We start from the raw sequence: 8,066 nt of genomic DNA, 5'->3' as shown, positions 1-8,066 counted from the left end.
ACAATGGGTTCCTTCTCTTTGGCCTTTTCTTCATTCTTCTTTGAAACTTCTTGATTGTTGGGTTCTTCTTCCCTAGAGTTTTGCACAACTCTTTCCTTGTCACTAGTCTCCACAATGTCATCCTCAACTTGCTTCTTTGGCTGTTCATATCTTGTACCACTCCTCAAGTGGATGGCACTAACCGATTCATGTCTTGGGGGATTACTTTGAGGTGGTAATTGCCCCTTTTGTCTTTGAGAGCTCGAAGATGCTAATTGAGTCATTTGGGTTTCCAAAATTTTTGTGTGGGCTAGGATGTTGTTGATGGTGATGTCTTTTGGTTAGCTATCTTTTTGCATTTGAGTGAAAAATTCTTGTTGATTCTTTTGCATTTGGAGGACCGCTTTTTGAACATCAAAACCTTGGTCATTTTGTTGATTGTATGGAGTTTGATTTTGGTAACCTTGGTTTTGGTTGTAAAAGGGTCTCTGATTTTAGTTTCTCATTGGAGGTGGGGTGTATGTTGGTTGAGGGTTTTGAACATTTTGGCTTTTGTATGAGAGATTTGGATGGAATTTGGTGTTTTCAATGTAATAGTTGGAATAAGGGGTACCACTCTTGTATGCTTGAAAAGCATTCACTTGCTCACTTGTTCCCCTACATTCACTTTGGTCATGTCCCAAAGTTCCACAATTCTCATATATTCCACTTGGAATTGATGAAGATGCCACCATGGCATTAACATGTTGCTTTGGTGATTTTGAGGCTTCTTCAAGTTTAGCCATAGCCTTCTCAAACTTCAAGTTGATGGTATCAATATGAGCACTAAGTTGAGCACCCAATTGAGTAATAGAGTCCACTAAATGCTTTCCTCCTCTAGTAGCCTTGCGAGGCCTACTATATTGTGAGTTATGGACCGTCATTTCCTCAATCTTGTTCCAAGTTTGATTATCGTCAACTTCGGTGAACATACCCTTTGATCCCATGTTGAGAATGTTTCGGGAGTCTTCATAAAGACATTCCAAAATTGTTGTAACAGAAACCACTCGCTAAGTCCATGATGAGGACATGAGCGACAAGTTCCTTTGAATCTCTCCCAAGCTTCATACAAATATTCTTCGTCCCTTTGCTTAAAACCCGTGATTTGAGCTCTTCGCATGTTAGTCTTTTCCGGAGGGTAGAATTTTTTATAGAAAGCAAGAGCCAACTTCTTCCAAGAGTCGATTCCAAGAGTAGCCTTATCAAGGCTTTTTAGCCATTGTTTCGCGGTACCAATTAGAGAAAAAGGAAATAAGACCCATCGAATTTGGTCTTGAGTCACTCCAGTTTGTGAAATCGCATCACAATAGTCACAAAAAGTCTCCATGTGAGAATGAGGGTCTTCACTAGGCATCCCCCCAAATTGGCTTCTTTCGACTAATTGGATAAATGCGGATTTTGAAATGAAATTTCCGGTCAAGTGTTGTGGTGTGGGAGTACCATTGGGTAGGTTCTCCTCGGTTGGTACGGATGTAGATACCTCATTTCTGCACCTCCCGCAAACCACCCGGTGATGATTGGGCCGCATGTTTGATACGCGGAATGATTTGTGACAGTTCGTAAGTTTATCGTCAAGTGATCGCTCAAACATATATGTCTACCTCCTAATTGTCATCTACGTGCCGATACGGTCGTTTTGGCAGTAATTAGAGTTTATTTGGAGCCCGGGCCTAAAATCGTCTTCATTTTCTGAAACAGAGTCGGAATGTTCTGAAATGTTCCGGATATTTCTATTCCATATTTTATAAATCTTTTAATCTTTGGCAAACAATTTACCGTAATATTCACACAAAATATTAAGGAAAACCAAATTATTCCGTTATTCCACAAACTAAACACGGAAATATTTCTTCCGTAGGAGGAAACCACTTGGTAAAGGACGCAGCAGGTGTTGCGCCTCTTCCAAGAGACGCAGTGCTTGCTGCGCCTCTTCCCAAGTTCTTTTCTGCGTATTTCTCGTATCTTTTTCATATCTTTTCGAGATTCACTTCCATAGTTTCTCCGAAAACCCTACTTCCTCCGTGTGATTAGTATAAATAGAGACCTTCGGTCTCACATATTTCTCACGTGAGTGTCTGTCCTTCTCTCTCCCTTTGCATTCTAGACCACGTTCTTACTTTTTGGCGTCTACGTGCTTGAACTTTAGACCACGTAAGCTCGGATCCTTCTGAGTACCAGGCTCGTTTTGCATGACCGACCAATTTGACCAACTCCACCATAATCAACTTTAATCAATCTGTTTAATTTCCTCTTACGAGGGCACTTTCGTCTACATTCGAGTCGAGCATCACTAAACGTATACTTAGTTCATCTCGTTTCGTCAAACATGTAAGTCTTAGGTTGTAAATCTCTCTTTTATTTATTGTTCTTTATTATTGTAATCATATTGTAGGGTTTATGTTGAAAATACAATTAAAACCGATTTCTAAAACCCTTTGTTTAAACCCTTTTTACGGATTAATAGGAGGTAGACGTCGATAAGGGACGCAGCAACTGCTGCGCCTCTTGGAAAGGACGCAGCAGTTGCTGCGCCTCTTCCTGAGGTTGCCGCTGTTCTTGCTTCTCTTTTTCTTCTTTCGTCTTCTGTTGGTTTCGTCCTTTTGTTTTCTTTCGTCTTTGTTTGTTCTTATTTCGTTCACATGATAATTTAACATATTGTTCATCATCTTTAACATATAATTCGTCATTAAATTCCCGACTTAAATCCCAAATAACCAATATTTGCGGGTTTTCGTCATTAAAGTCAAACCGGGTTGTAGAAATTCGATTCATTCATGTTGATTTTCTGGAATTCGACCTTTGATATATTCTTACTTGTTTATTATCATGTTCATCATATTCATCACTAATCCATCATATTTAACCTAATTCGTTTGTTCAATTCACTAATTAACCCTTTTAATCTTGTAAATATTCGTATTAATCGGTTTCATCCATGTTTATTGCTTCATGGCCCTTAATCATATGTAAATAATACGCTAAATCACTTCCATCCAAGTAAATAATTATAATCAATCATTAAATTAACCTACGAACGTTAACGACTTGCAATTCCGGCTTCAAAGCAAGAACTGAGCCAAGGAACAGACGCAGCAACTGCTGCGCCTCTTCCAGAGGGCGTAGCTCTGCTGCGCCTGTTCCTGGCTGATTTCTGTCTCTGAGCTCCCGTGTTGCCTTGACTTAGTTTATTTGATTACGTATTAATCTACTATTAATCGTGTTATCGCCTAATTCCTGTTCGTTTATTTTTTTATTCTTTCTTTTCTCAAATTATCCGTTTTAGGAGTATTTTCGACATAAATCATTAAACCCGTTGTAATTATTGTAATTCCTCTTTATTGTATTATTATTGTATTCCTTTTATTGTATCACTTGCATGCCTTCACATGTAATTGAACTTAAATTCCTACTTTGACATTTATTGTATGATAAATTACGTGTTAACCGACTTATTATTAATTCTCACATGTTAGGATTAATCTAATGGATGTTTCATTGTATGCATATAATCGACAATATATCGAGTATAGACAATTTCCCTTATCATTAGTAGAGGCCGCTATCGAGGCGGGCGGGATTAGGTGTTCGATCAAAAGAGCTTCCTAATACGTACCCTCACCCCTTACTCCAGATCTCTGTGAACATCCGTGTTCATTCGCATCCACGAGAGTCATTCTAGATATAGAATGCTAAGGGTACGAGTTCTTGGTGTTCATGTCACTACTTTGTGTCTTGACATGGCACGAGGTATTCGAACGGTTTCCAATTTTCCACAATAAATTGGTGGCGACTCCACAAATGCAAACGCTTGTTCTGTTCCGAAGCGCCCCGTGGCCCATGTCCACAGTTTGACGACTCCGCTGGGAATAATACACTTACGTGTAGCCAAAAGGGTGAAACTTGAACAAGGTTAGGGAATAGTTTGTACAAGACAATTGTCGGTTTTCATAACTCGGTTTTCCTAGATCGTTTCATTCGGCCTTCCTAGGCCCAATCCAACCCATTCGACCAATTGTCCCGTCTAAACGGTCCTAATTCTTATTTGGGCCTAAGGATGGACAGCGATTGACGTCATCCATACCATGGTACTTACTCTTGTTTGTATCAAGGACTTTCACTACTTGAGGAAATGGACTAGGAATCGGCCTTACTCTTGTTTGGTACGAGCCTCTCCACAGACTTCGGGTTTGATTGTTCGGTATGACAACCCACCCTTTAAACCAAAACCCATTTAAATGCACTCAACATCCCGTTATAATGCTTGTATATTGTTTGTACCATACGTGATCACCCTTTTCTAAACAAAACCATGACGATTTTTGTAAATTCAAAATACTTCTTTAAAATGTAAAATTTCGAAAACCTGAGCCTAATATTAGCGCAAAACAAGTCGAAACTCTGTCCAATTGTCGAGTCAAAATCCGGACCTCAAAACCCATTTCAAAGCCTCACTTCGAGTCCACTCCTACAATTACACTAAAGTTGACTAAGACCAACATTTTTTAAATTTTGTCATTTCCTCAAAACTCACTTGATACAAGTGGCACACTCCAACTTCATGAGTCAAAACATTTCTTTTCGAGTAAGTGTGCTAGAGTGGTCGATCGTGTTTTGATTCTTCGTCGATCTCTTATTCAGTTTCCAAGATGCCTGAAACAAGCGACGTGAACTTCAACCAACTCCAAAATGGTAATGATCAAATCCTAGCCGCGTTAGCTCGTCTCCATGTTACTCAAGACCAGGTGTATGATCGCCTTGACACCATTGAGGGCCGAATATATGCCGTGGAAACGAGGATACCTCCTCGAGAAAGTGAGATCGCCGATGACTTCGGGGACGAAAACCCTCCCATGGGTATGACTGCAGCTGAGAAACGACTCCAATACTTAGAGGAGCAATTGATGTATCTCAAAGGGGATGACATTTATAGGGAGAATAATCGCAAATATGAGGCTGTGAGTTCCAAGTATCCAACCAACTTCAACATGACGGATATCCCGAAATTCAAGGGGCATGAAAACCCTTTGAATCATATCCGTGCCTTTAAGGATTACATGTCTATCAAAGGCATTAAACCCGAGATGTTCTTAAGGATCTTTCCTTCATCTCTTGACACTATCCCAAAACAATGGTTCTATTCGCTGAAACATAAGAAAATCGCTACTTGGGACGATGCCGCAATCGAGTTTGCTAAACAATATGCGGATAATGCTGAAATCCAAGTCAACATGCGCACTTTAGAGGTTCTTACCCAAAATGACAAAGAAGGTTTCACCGATTTCCTAAGTCGGTGGAGGAAGACTAGTACTCAACTTGTTGAACGTCCGGATGAGGCTACCCTTGTGAAGAAATTCGTGGACAACCTAAAGCCCATCTACGCAAATCATTTGAGGTATCAAAACATCAAGACTTTCAAAGATTTGACTGTACTAGGGACAAGGATCGAAAATGATATTCGTAAAGAGCTCTTGTCCAAAACGATAGGTCGTGGATATCAAGGCTCAACAAGTCGTTCTTACGGCTCTACTAGCAAGACTGATGAAGTTAACCTCCTTGAGCCATCTAAGAAGAGTAACCCTCCAAGGAAATTCACAAATCTAGGGGACACGTATTCCAACGCTCTGAAAAGATTGATGAAACTTGGGAAACTTCAACCCATAGGCCCTACACCCGAACCAGAATAGAAATCCAAGTTCTGGGATGAGAATTCGTACTGCGAATACCATAGAGGTAAGGGACATGATACAGAGAAATGCTACAAATTGAAAAATGTACTTCAAGATATGATTGAAGACGGTCGCCTACCAATACCACCTGGAGGTAAGCCTAACAACACTCAGAATCCTCTTGGAGTTCTAGTGATTACAAATGAAGAATCTACCATAGATTGTTCACATCTCATTTCTCCAGTCGAAAACGAAGTTCATGCAATAGAAAATGAAGGGAATTACTCCACCATTTCTCCAACCGTCACTGATTTCATCGTATGGGCAAAAAGTGTGGATAGGCAAGTCATGGAACTAGAGAGTACAGTGGCAACCTTACGTGGCCCCAACGCCACACCTAAAGAACGTGCACCACTAGTTTTCTCTCAAAACACTACAATGCAAGAAGTAGTAGCCATGGTTGATGAACTAGTCGACCAAATTATCCAATTAGAAGCTGAAATCATGAGAATGAGGGAACTTGTTACCATCAATAGTATATGGGCCGATGATGATGAAGATGAGTACCTCACTGAACACTACTTAGTAAAAGGCAGTGAGGAAATAGGCCATAACTGTGAAAATCAAGATGTAGATCACCTCACTCGTTCAGGGCGCCCATACCAAAATACTTCTCAAAATGGTCCCATAGCAAACGGTCCAACCAATGTGGTCACACCAAATGATAATGAAGAAGGCTCTACCGACCATCTACTAAAGCAACTACAAAAGATAAAGGCTGATCTTTCAGTCTAGCAAGTAGTGTCAAGCTCATTCCCACATCGCCAAGCCTTACTGCAAGCTTTGGCCAAACTAAATGTGGTACATAACTCCACATCCGACGACGTGGTCAACTTGGTCTTCCAAGAATCACCAAAGCTAAGTAATCCTATTACTTTCTCGGATGAGGATTTGCCACCCTTCCGTTCTAGTCATAACTTGGCTCTTTATATCACCGTCATTTGCTTATAGAAGAATGTGCCAATGACCTTGGTAGATGATGGCTCCGCAGTCAATGTTATACCCTTGAAAATGGCATACAATTTGGGCATGAAAGAATCAGATTGGACCCCTACCAACCAAGGTGTTCGCGCATATGATGGTACACGATGAAAGGTGGTGGGACTTGTTGACCTAACCATAGCCACAGGGCCGATTGAGCGAAAAGTCAATTTCCAAATAGTGGACATTGAGGCATCCTTCAACATACTTCTGGGAAGACCCTGGATTCACGCTTCCAAAGCGATAACATCCACACTCCACCAGAAAATCAAAATCCCACTAAATGGTAAGGTGGTAATGATCACTTCGTCGCCCATCAAGGCAATCATCGAAAAGAAGTCAAGCAATCAAGTCCTTACAGATCCAGTACATGAACTTGGGGGCTTCCATATTATAAACGTCATAGAGAGTGAATTGGCACCATTATACTTCAATCCCTACTCTAACTTAGTGGTTAACCACATACTCAAAACCCAGGGATACTTCCCGGGAATGCCTTTGAATCCTATCCGAAGAAACACCTTTTTACCCTACAAAGAGGGTAATTCACAAAGAATACCCCTTGGATTAGGATACAAACCCACCAAAGAGGAAGTTCTCGAGATGCTCGCTCAATTTCAAAACCGTGAGAATGTGGGATTCCAAATACGACCCTATCTCCCTACCCTAAATGGATACATCGTTAGGGAAGGAAATCAAGAACTCTTTCATGGATTTCCCGAACCTTGGCACCATCTCGAAAGGAAGCTAGCCGGAATCGAGATCTTTCACGATTGCTACTTCATTCCACCAGAAACGATTCCTACCGTCAAGACTCGTCAAACACCTTGCCTAGACGAACAAGCCGTGAGTCTACTATTTGGAGAAGATCGATTCGTTAGAGCCGCGCAGGATGAGATCATTACCATGATACTTCAAGATGATCACTTCAACCCTACCGCGTTAATTACAGAAATCACCACCAATCAGCAGAAAGGATGGAGAAAATCGATCAAATGGACAAACAATCAAGGAAGACTCTTCAAGCTCACTACTGGAGAAGGAGAGATGTTCAAAGGAGAACCAGAAGACGATGAATTCGAGTCAGAGTCAGAGTCAGAGCCAGAGTCGGAGTCTAGAGAAGTTCCTAGAGAGTCTCCTCCTGTCGTCATTCCCACTCCCCTCGTTTCTCCTAGCCTAGTGTCTAATAGCAACAGTAGTTCGGGAAATGTCCCAACCGCTGTCCCTTTACCGCCACTGACCACGGATCAGATGGCTTCTTTGTTCCAACTTTTCTCAAATCTTAATATGAATAAATCAGGTTCTTCTTACTCTTCGTGTTATCTTGAATGCAATTCTGTT

The 8,066-nt window shown here is 41.0% G+C and overlaps 1 non-coding gene across 1 annotated transcript; it reads left to right on the top strand.

Annotated features, from left to right (window-relative positions):
- Nucleotides 1-1,031: 1,031 nt before the first annotated feature.
- LOC141624741 (small nucleolar RNA R71) lies at nucleotides 1,032-1,138 on the top strand. The gene has a single exon (XR_012534545.1). It is a non-coding gene; the product is annotated as a small nucleolar RNA R71 (small nucleolar RNA).
- Nucleotides 1,139-8,066: the final 6,928 nt, after the last annotated feature.

Source organism: Silene latifolia, chromosome X, assembly GCF_048544455.1.
Source record: "Silene latifolia isolate original U9 population chromosome X, ASM4854445v1, whole genome shotgun sequence".
Lineage (NCBI taxonomy): Eukaryota > Viridiplantae > Streptophyta > Magnoliopsida > Caryophyllales > Caryophyllaceae > Silene > Silene latifolia.
This window is presented reverse-complemented; position numbering and strand designations above follow the sequence as displayed.